General features: G+C 42.4%; 1 pseudogene; it reads left to right on the top strand.

Annotated features, from left to right (window-relative positions):
* The window catches only part of LOC136878902 (lysine-specific histone demethylase 1A pseudogene), a 210,151-nt pseudogene extending 196,367 nt beyond the window's left edge, over positions 1-13,784 (top strand).
* The last annotated feature ends 554 nt before the right edge of the window (positions 13,785-14,338 follow it).

The raw sequence follows: 14,338 nt of genomic DNA, 5'->3' as shown, positions 1-14,338 counted from the left end.
TGAAACAAAATTAGCGGTTGCACTGCTATACAAGTAAACACACATGATTTGCGACTCGAACCATGGACTGGTAAAAGCGATCGTAGCGGCAGAACTGGGAACTTACTTCGACCATAACATGAATAATGGCGTATGGCTTTTACCGTCTGGCTCACCATGTTTGATAGTCGGAGTATGTAATCTGTGTGAGGTTTGTTTTAAGAGCGCAAAAAATTAAAAAAAAAATTAACGTACCACGAACCTACTACGCTGGCGTAGCAGGGGGAGAGGTAATCCTCCCTTGTGGCGAGTCCCAGGTGGCGGATAGAGGGGTCCTAACCGGCTTGCCGGTGGACTTGAGGGAAATAAAATACCTCTCGCGGACCAAACACACACTCCCCCCCTGTGGGTGGGGGCGCAGACGAAGAATTCATCCACGGTATACCCTGCCTGTCGTAAGAGGCTACTTACAGGGGCGACCAAGAGATGATCCAATTTGAACCATGAGACTACTTGTAATTAGTACCATCACGCAGGGAACACCATAGGTCGCATTTACTTGCGCGTACTACCACTACGTTAGGTACGCAATAGGTTTGTGATTAGTAGCGACAGCGTGTGAATCAGGAGGTGGGTCCTACAGTACTTGTGATTCGTACCCCTATATGAGCGACATCATGGTTCTGCCTTACCTATACTCAGTTCCCATTATGTGAGGAATTCCACAGAATAGTACGAGTCCCTGTGAGGAACGCCATAAGTTTGCGTTGCCTCTATAGGTTTGCGTTGCCTGTAAATAGCGCCGCAATGTGCGAAACACCGTAGATCTGTGTTACATGTGCGCATTATACTACCTGTGAGTAATACCATAATGTGTGGAATACCGCGAGTCTACGCTACTCTTGATTAGTACCGCAACATGACAAATGCCATGGTTCTACTTTCCTAGCGATAAATACCATTATGAGGGGCCGATGACCTGGATTTTGGACCCGATTCGACTATAAGCATAATCGATGCAGCATCGTGCTATAGAAGCAGTCCTTTGGTCAGTAATACTATTGTTTTGTGCCAGCTTCTGTGCATGTGAGGCACTGTGGGTCGGATCCACTGATCGTTTTAAATTCATATCCGTCCATCCATTCATTCTTCGCCCTCACGCTTCGAATTCTGGTCAGTGTAGGATTTTGGACTTTTTAAGTTGTCACTTCATTTCGTTTCATTTCGTACCGTTTGGGGTCGATGACCTTGATGTTAGGCCCCTTGAAACATCAATCAATCAATCAATCAATCAATCAAAATTAACGTTGATCATCTGACATAGTTTGGAAGAAATATAACAAGCCTAACATATGATTATTTTGCTCATTATTAGCAGTACAGTTTGAGTATTCCTTATTCTTCCCACATCTATATCCAACAATGTTACATCTATCCTACATAGGGAGGCAAGTTACTTGACGGAAGAGTTTGCGGGAAACGACGATCCGTTTCCCAAACATTCTTCTTTGAGCCCAGTAGCTCAGTGATTGCTGATCCGAACCACATGTGTATAGTTTCCTAGTGTGCTTATTCTAAGTTTATTGTGAGTAAAATAATATACAACGTTTATCATTTATAATTTATAATTAATTGGAATTGCAAACGTCCGTACACAGAGAGAGAGAGAGAGAGAGAGAGAGAGAGAGAGAGAGAGAGAGAGAGAGAGAGAGTCTGTGATTAACCATAAAAACGGAAAACCACTAACGAGTGGTGAGAAGACATGTGTGTTATGTTGTATACAAGGAATTCGATATACAAAGCACAACATAAAAGTTTATTATTTGTAAATCTTTACACAAAAAAGGAATGAAAACTGACTTGATGCTTGAAGCGCTGCACACGTTAGATAATGGCCTAAACTAGTAGACTGATGGTCTGTGAAAAAAATACAATCATATATATTAATATTCATATGTACAATGCTGTCTATCTTGATAAGATAGGATGCTTGAAGTAACCAATGTCCGTGATAGCTGATGACTATCTGTAGTTTGTAGAATTATACAGGGAACTTGTGGTAAAGTTCGTGAGTAGCAGAATGCTAGGACAGGACGCATGTTGGGGATACGGGAGGCAGGATATCTGAGGCGAAGATGTCCTGAGGTGAAACCTCCCGACCAGAATTAGTCCACCTGTTCAGAACACTTTTTAAGAGGGTACCTACCTCCGTGTCTGACTTACGGTGTAGTCTGATCGCTGGACACTGTGGGAGTGACTTCAGTGGAGAAGACGTCGCCCAATTTATATCCGCTGACTGACGTCACACACGATTACGTCAGCGCGCTGCAGTCTACACCTCGTGGTATCTAGAAGCGTCGATGCCGGGCGGGTTGCGGAGCTTGCAGGTGGCGGAGGACACACACATGTTATGTGTGTTTTCCAAATTTCGTTTAAGAAAATCCTGGATGAAGTAACATGTGCAGTGGCCGATGTAACAGGTATTTCTAAGGCGAGTATTTACCGTGCTAGGGAAGAACTTAAAGGTTGATAATAAACTGGTTACTCCTGAGAAAACGCGTAACGCGACAAAGCTAAGTGAAAAATACGACAGTTTAAAAAAAGACGTTAACCGTAAAAAATCACGGGTTCTTTTTAAGAAAGGTGGTTCGAACCCCACTGTCGGCAGCCCTGAAGATGGTTTTCCGTGGTTTCCCATTTTCACACTAGGCAAATGCTGGGGCTGTACCTTAATTAAGGCCACGGCCGCTTCCTTCCCAGTCCTAGCCCTTTCCTGTCCCATCGTCGCCATAAGACATACATGTGTTGGTGCGACGTAAAGCCAATAGCAAAAAAACTTTTTAAGAAATGAAATACCTACTCGTAATAAAATATTAGCTTCAGTTAATAGTGACGATACATTGCCTAAATTTACTCTTGCAACTCTTCACAGACTTGTGAAAATTATCCCGAAATCGCCAGTGGGCGCTTATTGAAGAAAATGAAATTGTGTTAAGAAGAAAGTATTTAAGTCAGATAGGACATTTCGTGAAAAGTGTAGATCTACACTCATGTTCATAAAAACCAGAACACCTTGAAAGACTAGAGATAGGAAGTTCATAAGAAATGATTAGGATTTGAACCATGTCGGCCGTCAGGTTCAAGGTCCACATCGACATCTCGGCGCACCACCATCGACTGGTAAGATGTGCCTGCGGCTCTCGTTGTCGCTATAAACCGAAGATAATGGATCACTGTGACTTACGCAGACATGCAGGATGCCTCGATGACATATGCGAGAACCGTTGAGTGAGAACGTGATGCATCCATCCGGGAAATTGCTGCTCGTGTGGGACGAAATGTGTCGGCAGTGCAACGGTGTGTACAGAATGGTTTACAGAAAGCCGTAGAACACGACAAGATGGGTCTGGTCGCACTACCCAGACCCTCACCTCCCCCCCCCCGCCCCTCCCCCCCTCCCCCCCGCGAGAAGATCGACACTTCATCCGAATGGCATTGCAGGACAGATCTGTGTCTTCCTCGGCTCTGGCGCAACACAGTGGAACAGTGTAACTCATCCTACACTATCAGGAGTGACAGTCCGTCGCCGTTTAATACGGTCTGAGTTACCGACGCGTCGTCCACTTCTCCGCCTACTTTTGACTAATGTGCATAAACATGTTAGACTGCAATGGTGTATGGAACGACGTCACTGGAGACAGGAATGGCAGCAGATAGTGTTTCTTGCAAGTTGATTTACGTCGCACCGACACGGATAGGTCTTATGGCGACGATGGGACAGGAAAGGGCTGGGAATGGGAAGGAAACGTCCGTGGCCTGAATTAAGGTACATCCCCAGCATTTGCTTGGTGTAAAAATGGGAAACCACGGAAAACCATCTTCAGTGCTGCCGACAGTGGGGTTCGAACCCACTATCTCCCGAATACTTGATACTGGCCGCACTTAAGCGACTACAGCTATCGAGCTCGGTAGATAGTGTTTCAGGACGAATCCACGTTCTGTTTGAAAATGATGGCCACATTTTGGTTCGTCGCAGACAGGGGAAGAGGCGTCACATTGACTGCATTCGTACTAGACATACAGTGCCAATTCAAGGCCTTATGGTGCGGGCTGCTATTGAGTACAACCACAAACCACAGTTGGTGCGTGTCCAGGGCACTGTGACCAGTTTGACCTACGTGAATGATATCCTGCGACCCGTAGCCATACCCTTTCTGCACGACACCCCAGACGCCGTATTTCAGCAGGACCATGCGCAGTTACATGCTGCTGCACGAACACACGCCTTCTTGTTGTCACAGGGTGTCAGACTGTTGCCCTGGCCCGCCCGATCACCGGACATGTCGCCAATCGAAAATGTATGGGATATGGTGAAACGACGGGTGTGGCGCTCTGACCTAATGCCAAACACTAAAGATGAACTGTGGAACCAGGTGAATGCAGCATGGATGGCTGTACCCCAGGACGCTATTCGCGCCTTATACGCGTCGATGCCATCACGCATGGAATAAGTTATCAGTGCCCATGGAGGTCCCAGTGCCTACTAGGCAGCAAGACATGCTGAACCTCAGTGACTGAAATGCTAATCGTTCCTGCAGAACATACTAATGAACATATCCTGTGAATATGAACTTCCTGTCTGTAGTCTTTCAAGGCGTTATGTTTTTTTATGAACATTAGTGTATTTATTTCCGTGATGAAACGTGGATATATGTACGGCACACTACTATTTGGAAAGATGAAACTGTAAAATCTAGTAAAGATGGATTTCTTAGGGGATTGTTGAGTGGATTGAAAACGGTTTGCTCAGGCGAAACAGTGTATGCACGAAAGAGAACTGTTTTGGAACAGGTAGTCCTTCAGAATACACGTACTCGCAATTGTTTTCTTCGACTCTCAAACATGGTGACAGAGACTGTAGTGCCGGGAGTCTCAGAGGACAAGTTCGGCACGCCAGATGCAGATCTTTTGATTTGACGCCTGTACGCGACCTGTGCTTCATGAAATTAACAGATGATGGTTAAAAATCCCGACCCTGTCGGGAATCAAACCCGGGCCCCTGTGTCCAAAGACCAGCACGCTAACATTTATCCATGGAGCCGGGCATTTGGACCATGTTTTGAAGTTAAAAGCGCTATTTCCCGGCCTTGTGTACGGTGTAAGCACAGGACGTGGCTCTTCTTTTCAGCGCGCTAACCTCTAAACTTTAAAGATACTAAGACTTAATAAAATAAAATGAAACCTATACTTGTATGCAATAACGAAGTTAAGCAATTGGCAAGTAATTGTACAATTGTATCATTGCAAATGAATAAAAGTGAGCGGAAAATGGCATTTTTTCCAAAAAAAAATAGCGCAAATTGCAACCAGAAAAAGGCCTTAAACTTTTATAAGCGGTAATATTTTTATGTACTTGGGTATTCTTTAAAGCTTTTAAATAAAATAATACTGAGCAAGTGGCCGCGGGGTTTCGGTCACGTAGCTATCAGCTTGCATTCGGTAGATAGTGGGTTCGAACCCCTCTTTCGGCAGCTCTGAAGATTGTTTTCCGTGGTTTCCCAATTTGAAAACCAGGCGAATTCTTGGTATGTACCTTAATTAAGGCCACGGTCGCTTTCTTCTCACTCCTAAATCTTTCCTATCCCATCGTCGGTACGACGTAAAGCAAAATTTTAAAAACTAAAACTTAAAAAAGCCTTGGCATAGTTATTAGTTATTTGAATTTCGTGCTCTGGGACTTCTCGTTTAGTGCTATTCTGACAGTTTCATGCAATGAGTGTACAAAAGGACCACATTCAGGCTAGTTGCCGACTGCATCGGATTATGTGCGTTCACACTTCTTCATGGAAAGGAGTGCCCTTTAAAATTCGCTCTATATTTGATATTTTGTTGTTGTTTTTGTTATTCTTCCGCTTTTCCCACACTGGTGGGGTCGCGGGTGCGAACTATGTCGCATATGTGGATCAGAAGCGGTTTTACGGCTGGATGTCTTTACTAACTCCAACTCTGTGCGGAGGGGTATATTACTATTGCGTGTTTCTGTGGTGTTTACTATGCAATCCGTTGTGTGAACATGACACAAACACCCATTCCCAAAGCCGTAGGAATTAACCACATAGGGGAAGTCCTTGTAATTTGGAGCAGCATCTAATTTGGACCGATGCAATTTTTGGTATTTGCAAGTTTGGTCATCCCCTGTCTGAGGTAAGGTCAGCAAGACAGCCGAGGTATATAGCTTTCTTCCTGAAAGTTGTTTGGATAATGAATTTAAGATTACCGAGCTCGATAGCTGCAGTCGCTTAAGTGCGACCAGTATCCAGTATTCGGGAGATAGTAGGTTCGAACCCCACTGTCGGCAGCCCTGAAAATGGTTTTCCATTGTTTACCATTTTCACACCAGGCAAATGCTGGGGCTGTACCTTAAGGCCACGGCCGCTTCCTTCCCACTCCTAGCCCTTTCCTGTCCCATCGTCGCCATAAGACCTATCTATGTCGGTGCGACGTAAAGCAACTAGCAAAAAAGAATTTTAAGATTTTAAGGGGAATAGGAAAGCAATCTTAATACTCACGTTCCTTGTAAGCTTATGCGGTGACAAGCAAATGTTATGTGAAGTACTGTAGTTATTTTAACCAAGAGGGTGTTCAGCTTTTACAAGTAGTAATGAAATATCTAGGCAAGTTTTAACATAGTTTCATTCATACATTTTAATTTGCATATTATTTACTTTTTGATTAAATCTTTGCATGTGGTCTAATTTGGACCGTTGAAACAACTGTAATAATCAGGTTTCCTCTTAGTTTTACTGGTGATAAAATAACTTGTTTTCTAATTTGAGACTGGCCACGCGGTGTGGGGATAGCGTGCCTGCCTATTCCCCGGAGGCCTCAGGTTCGATTCCCGGCCAAATCAGGGATTTTACCTGGATCTGAGGGCTGTTTCGAGATCCAGTAAAATGAAATGTCGTATGGCTTTAAGTGCCGGGATATCCCAGGACGGGTTCGGCTCGCCAGGTGCAGGTCTTTTTATTTGAGGCACGTAGGCGACCTACGCGTCGTGATGAGGATGAAATGATGATGAAGACAACAGATACAACCAGCCCCTGTGCCAGGAAAATTAACCAATGATAATTCAAATTCCCGACCCTGCCGGGAATCGAACCCGGGACCCCTGTGACCAAATGCCAGCCCGCTAACCATTTAGCCATGGAGCCGGGCTCGAGGTCCAGTCAGCCTATGTGATTACAGTTGATGAGCTATTTGACGGCATTTTATGTGACAAGTATTATGGTGACTATCGGATTCAGTGCAGTAGTTGCAAAACTCATGAAAACTGCACCAAAATTCAGGACGTATTGTTTTATCATTGTCCTACATGCCAAAAGTGACGACCACAATTCAGAGTGTCGTTTTGTATTGTTTAGTATTTCATAATAAATTGATTAAATAACTCAATGTTTATATTTACAAGTCCAAATTACACGATCACCTGGTCCAAGTTACACGCTGTCGGTCCAGATTACACGATAATAAATTTTAGAATAAATATTACTTTTAAATAGAGCCTCCGTGGCTCAGGCGGCAGCGCGCCGGCCTCTGACCGCTGAATACCGTAGTTAAAATCCCGGTCACTCCATGTGAGATCTGTGCTGGACAAAGCGGAGGCGGGACAGGTTTTTCTCCACGTACTCAGGTTTTCCCTGTCATCTTTCATTCCAGCAACACTCTCCACTATCATTTCTTTTTATCTGTCAGAGGAGTGCGACAGGCCTCGGCAGCCGGCACAGTTCCTATCCTCGCCGCAAGTTGGGGGCTTCATTCATCCCATCCCTGACCCGGTCATTGACTGGAAAACAGGTTGCAGGTTTTAATTTTCATTACTTTTAATCAAATCCTAAGGAAAATATTAACATTTATTTTCACCAAATCATTTGATGCATTGTACTAATTATCGTGTATAAAATTTGAGACATTTTCATTAAGGTCAGTAGAGTTATGGACGTTTAAAATGAAGTGGTCCAAATTACACGGACTTTCCCTGCAGTTAACATCTCCGGCCTGTGCAGGAATCGAGCTCGGAGCCCTGTGAAACGAAAGCAAGTACGCTAGCGATTCAGCCAAGGAGACGGACCTATGTTAATCTAGCAAGGAAAGGAAAGGAAAGGAAAGGAAAGGAAATTAAATTTTCCACAAAGGTGAACTTTGTTCATTGTTGATATTTGAATGATGGCTTCTGGCGCCGGATAGCAATGACTCGTCCCCCTTTGAGATAGCCTCTGCGACCGTGATGTCATAGGAATTTCGACAGCGTGTTGGCATGTTCTGTTGATTGAATAAGCTATGCGATGCGCATTGGGTCCTGAAAACTTTTACTGCTCTATTGTTTGAAACGATGACAAGGTTCACTCTCTCTGTCGTTTGTCGTACATTCATAGTTTCCTTTAAGAAACTATTCCTAACGGTGAAGACATAATAAAGTTATGCAAGCTTCTATGAACTGTTAAAACGTTTTGTTACCCTTGTTGCTGTTTCATATAGGGGCTAACAACATCTCGGGCTACAGGTCTCTGCACTTATTGTATGAAATACTCGTATTGTCTGATAACTTGTGTCGATATGTCTGTACGGTTAGATGTGTTTGATAAGTCTAAGTTTTTATTAGTCATTTTGACCCTATCAGGATGACAGTGAATCGCGCAGTTCATGGTTTTATTTCCTCGGAGCCATGGTTTTGAGTCGCATACCTGGGTGGTAACAATATTTTTGAACCACTTTCCATCACGTCAGGTTTGGATTTTAGCCACTTTATATCAGGTGGAGAAGATACTTGTAGAAATATTTAATTTTGTTATGCTGACAGTACAACTTCCTATCGCACTTATTCATTCCAGACTGTAGTTAGGGAGTCTGATACGGTGATTACTGTGGTTACTCTACATCATGTTACTGTAGTTACTCCGGAGCTATTTAAAATATTTTACTTGCATTTCTGTTGAATTAGATAAAGATAACGAAAAAAACCCCATGGCGCAACACCCTCGATAGGCCATGGCCTACCAAGCGACCGCTGATCACCCCAAAGGCCTGAAGATTGAGGTGTCGTGTGGCCAGCACGACGATTCCTCTCGGCCGTTATTCTTGGCTTTCTAGACCGGGGCCGCCATCTCACCGTCAGATAGCTCCTCAGTTGTAATCACGTAGTCTGAGTGGACCTCGAACCAGCCGGCAGATCTAGGTTAAAAATCCCTGTCCTGGCCGGGAATCGAACCCGGGGCCAGATAAAATGGGGTTCGCTTTTCTTTGTTAAGGTTTGTTTCGATTGGTATTATTTCGGATCCAGCCTTTGGAATGGTAGTAGACAAAACAACTGAAACCGAGCTACTCAACCCGACCCCTAAAGCTAATTCTTCGAAGAAAAGGACATGGCGATCTCAAAAACTCTCCTTGGTAACAACATAATGAAATTTCCACACAAATATAAACGGAGCCTTATCAAGTCTCCAACTGGACATGAAGTTCTCTCTGAAATTTGTTTACTGCCGGACTCTTTGACTCGGAAGGTAGAACGTTGGCTTTCTGACCCCCAAGGTTGAGGGTTCGACCCCGGCTCAGTCCTGTAGTACTTCAAGCCTTGTGTTGGTAAATTTACTGACACGTAAAATAACTCATGCAGGACAAACATTTCCGGCAGCTCAGCGTCTCCGAAAACCGTAGTAGTTAGCGGAAAGTAAAGCAAATACATATTATTTAAAAAACAAATTGTTTACTCACTGTCTCAGTTGTTCATTTGGTGTGCTTGCTATATATTCCTGGCTATAATTGAGAAACCTATGCATTTGAATAAATTCCAGTAATGCTTGCAAGAATCGTGGAAAGTAGGCAGTTGACTGAAAAATCATGCAGTCAACTTTACACGGTTGAACAGTCTCCTGAGACGTGCTTAGAGATACAGGCATACAGGAAATCTCAGAGTAATCGGCAAGACAAAATAATATGGTCTGTAAAATCACAACACGGGAGTATTTGATGCCTCTGTTTCAGTTTAGAAAATCTTTAATGAAATTGACTTCCTCTGCCACCATTCTAACGAGATAATTGATACTATTTAAGAAGGAATCAGCGGAATTCTATTTCCATAGTTCAAAATTTTGTCATTAAAAAGTAGTAGTTACGTAAGAACTTCCATTAAAAACTACCGTTAAAGAACGACGGTATTGAATTTTCTTTATGCTCTCGACTTTATAGGGAATTAATAGTCACCTTTTAGAAAATAGACCGTCGCTGTAATAATCTGTCTGTTGCGAGCTTAATGGGAAATCAAATTGATCGCGCTGTGAGAAAGAAAGTACTGGACCACGTCAAACTGTGTTTAGATTTGAACGTGATTGTTGTATTAAAACGCATTTATTTCTAATTTATTTGTTTATTTTAATTTATTCCTTGCTCAATTATTGAACAGTGAGTAGAATTTAAATGATCTAGTAGCTTTGGATTATGTTCGCGATTATTTATTTGTTTATTCATTTATTTACTTATTTATTTTCAGGTTCGACATTTTACATAGGGAGATCAAGATGGCAGCTTGTTAGTTAAAAGACATTACCCTCTATTGGACATCCGCAAGTGTAAACTCTGCACCCTATCTCTGTGGTATGGACGGACAATTCTTAGATGAACCTCGAGAGTTTTTAAGTGATAGGAAATGAATCAGGCAAAGAAAGTGAAGGTTGATTCCAGCAACACGGAACAGAAATGTGACATCAGTTTTCAGAAAGGTGGTGAAGCTAATGCTTCGGAGAAGCCTAAAGAGGAGGCTGGAAATCTGGGAAGGAAATCTGTAACCAATGAAACTTCTGTTCGGAAGGATGCCATGTCTTCCAGTAGAGTATCAGCTAGTGATTTAGCTTCCGATTTCCCCTGTCCTCTCTCAGTGAAATTAAGGTTAAAGAAAAAAAAGGAAATGGAGCAAAATTCAGATGAAGATTGTCCAGAAGGCCTTGAAGGTGCAGCATATCAGAGTCGACTTCCGTTTGATAAATTAAGTCCTAGTGAAGCTGAATGTTTTCCTGATATCTCTGAAGGTAACCAAGAAGTATTTCTCTACATTCGTAACAGGCTACTGCAGCTGTGGTTAGAAAATCCTCGGCAACAGCTTGTCCTTGAAGCAGCCTTGCTCAACTTGGAACCACCGTTTAACAGTGATAGAAATCTTGCTCGGAGAGTTCACGCATTTCTTGAAAGACAGGGTTTTATCAACTTCGGGGTATGTAGGAGAGCAATGCCTCCGCAAAAGAAGCAAGGTCGAGTGATTATTATTGGGGCCGGTATCGCTGCTTTAGCTGCTGCACAGCAGTTGAAACAGTCCGGAATGGAAGTCATTGTACTAGAAGCCAGAGATCGTGTTGGAGGACGTATTGCTACCTATCGAAAAGCATCTTACGTAGCTGACTTGGGTGCAATGGTTGTTCCTGGTCTCAGTGGTAATCCTATGGGAGTAATCTCAAAACAGATTAATATGGAATTACATAAGACTTCACACAAGTGTCCACTATATGAGCCAGATGGTCGCGTTGTGCCCAAAGACAAAAGCCAACTGGTAGAACGCGAGTTTAGTCGACTGTTGGAAACGGTTTGCTTCATGTCACTTCAATTAGACTTCAATTTTACCGGTGGAAAGCCTGTTTCTCTTGGTCAAGCTCTTGAGTGGGTTATTAGTCTTCAAGAGAAGAAAGTGAAAGAACAGCAAGTTCAGCATTGGAAAGCAATAATTACTCTACAAGAGAGACTAAAAAATTGCCATATTAAGATGATGTCGGTGAAGGAGAGAATCACTGATTTAAGTAATCAGTACAAACATCAAACTGATAAGAAAACATCTAGAGACATAACACAAGAGTTTGTACATCGTTCTAAGATACGGGATTTGAGGAATATCTGTCGAGAATGGGATCACTTATTAGAGCAACAGAAGGATACCGAAGAAAAATTACAGGAACTTGAGGCTTCACCTCCAAGTGATGTTTACTTATCCTCGAAAGATCGTCAGATTTTGGACTGGCATTGTGCTAATCTAGAATATGCTAGTGCAACAACCTTGACGAATATATCATTAAAATACTGGAGCGAAGCGGATGATATAGAGTTTCCTAGCAGTTACTGGACTGTTCGAAATGGATATTCTTGTTTTCCGGTCGCATTGGCGGAAGGACTTGATATCAAACTTAACACTGCAGTGCGCGAGATCCGGTATGGAGTTAGTGGAGTTGAAGTTCTTACTACGAATTCAAGGAACCACAGTAACCCAGCCACCTATAAAGGTGATGTAGTCCTTTGCACGTTGCCTTTGGGGGTGCTCAAACAATCTCTTAGTAGTACCTCTCTGGGGGCTGCAAACACAGTTATCTTTTCACCTCCTTTACCAGAATGGAAAGTGTCTGCTATTCAACGTATGGGATTCGGTAACATAAACAAAGTAGTTCTCTGTTTCGAGCGAATCTTTTGGGATCCCAATGTCAACCTCTTTGGACATATAGGCAGCACCACTGCAAGTCGAGGTGAATTATTTCTTTATTGGAGCATATATCGTGCTCCTGTTTTGATTGCTGTCGTAGCCGGAGAAGCCGCAGTCATTATGGAGAATGTCAGTGATGATGTCATCGTGGGACGCTGCTTGGCAATATTAAAAGGCATTTTTAGTAATAGTACCGTACCACAACCAAAAGAGGCAGTAGTTACACGCTGGCGGGCTGATCCCTGGTCCCGTGGATCGTATTCCTTCGTGGCTGTTGGATCCTCTGGGGATGACTACGACACACTCGCTGCACCTGTCTCTCCTCCAGCAGGCAATGATCAAGAACCGCCTTTCGACCCAAGAATTTTCTTCGCTGGAGAGCATACCATCAGGAACTGCCCAGCCACGGTGCATGGAGCTTTTCTAAGTGGTCTGCGTGAAGCTGGTCGTATACTGGATCAAATCTTAGGCCGTGTTTAAGATTACCGCCGAACATAGTTTTATAGACACCAATTCCACTGATCTAGTGATCATGATTTAGGCCCTTCTGCGAAGCAATATTAGCTTCCAATTGTGTTTATCTAGGAACGGGAAATCGGTCAGACTGTATCAATTTAGGGTATACCTCTAAATGTGATTTATTTATCTGAGTTACAGTCCTAGTGTGGAGTGTTTCAATGATTTTATTACTTTCGGTATGCTTTGGGAATGTGTCGGTCGGTTGAAAGAGAAGTAATACTTTACTTAGCCGAATTTCATAATTATTGTATTCCATAATAACGGTCATCCAGAAGTAGACTAGAAGTTTGGCGTGGAAGAGGTTTTGTGTAAAGATGAACAATCCATATTTAATTTAATTCTCGGTATTTTGTTATTTCCCCTAGTGATGTTACGATCAGGAGATATATCCTCTTAACTCAGTATTATAAATTATTTTTTTCATAATAAAATGGCAAGTTGAGTGATTGTAGATCTGATATCACTGTTGGTCTGTTTAATGTAATACGTAATGAACATTTGGTTATACATTATAGATAAATGGCAATTGTGTTCGTAGAATATAATTTATAATCAAAGCACACTGAGCATAATATGATAAACGTATTGTTGAATTAGTAGTTATTTTTGCAATACGTGGAGATCATTGATCATTTTGTTGTTTGAATTGTTTTTCTGCCTGAAGTATAATGTAACTAATGTTATTAAAGTTAATGATGATGTCTATATGAACCGTGTTTGTACTTTCTATGAAGTTGCATTGTGACAGGATGTAGAATAAAACCATCATACATATGCATTGCATGCATGTTTTCTTCCTATAGAACATTTATTTGGCATACCTTTCATGTCTTCCCTGTATTTAGGTACCGTAATATAAGATATAGTTTACCTTTACATTCTTGCTTTGAAAACCTCCTGAACTTAACAATCACTATTATTATCAGTTCATGTGTTCAAGTTTTCCAGCTAATATTCCTTGCTTACCTTAACAGTTATTGTTGACTCATGAGTTTTGTAGCCGGTTTCTGGCTTTATAGCATTGGCATCTATATTTCGAAGTCCTGACAGTTATGCCATAGCTTTTAAAAAGGAAATTGTTGGTGCTAGCGTATTATGTATACTGTTTAAAAGCAATTAGTTCTAATTAAAGAAAACTTCCTTTGTGATAGGATCTTTACACCTCATAGGCACTAGAGGGGATGATGTGCAATTGCTCTGAATGATATATGACCTCACTGTATGCCAGAACGTCAAACGACAGAAAGCCGTTACTTGTTGAAAAGCAACAGAGGTGTACTTTCACATGACTGTTGATGTCGTGATCAAAGCCACGGGAGCTCCAATTTTACG

The sequence above is a fragment of the Anabrus simplex genome, chromosome 1 (genome assembly GCF_040414725.1).
Source record: "Anabrus simplex isolate iqAnaSimp1 chromosome 1, ASM4041472v1, whole genome shotgun sequence".
Taxonomy (NCBI): Eukaryota; Metazoa; Arthropoda; class Insecta; order Orthoptera; family Tettigoniidae; genus Anabrus; species Anabrus simplex.
This window is presented reverse-complemented; position numbering and strand designations above follow the sequence as displayed.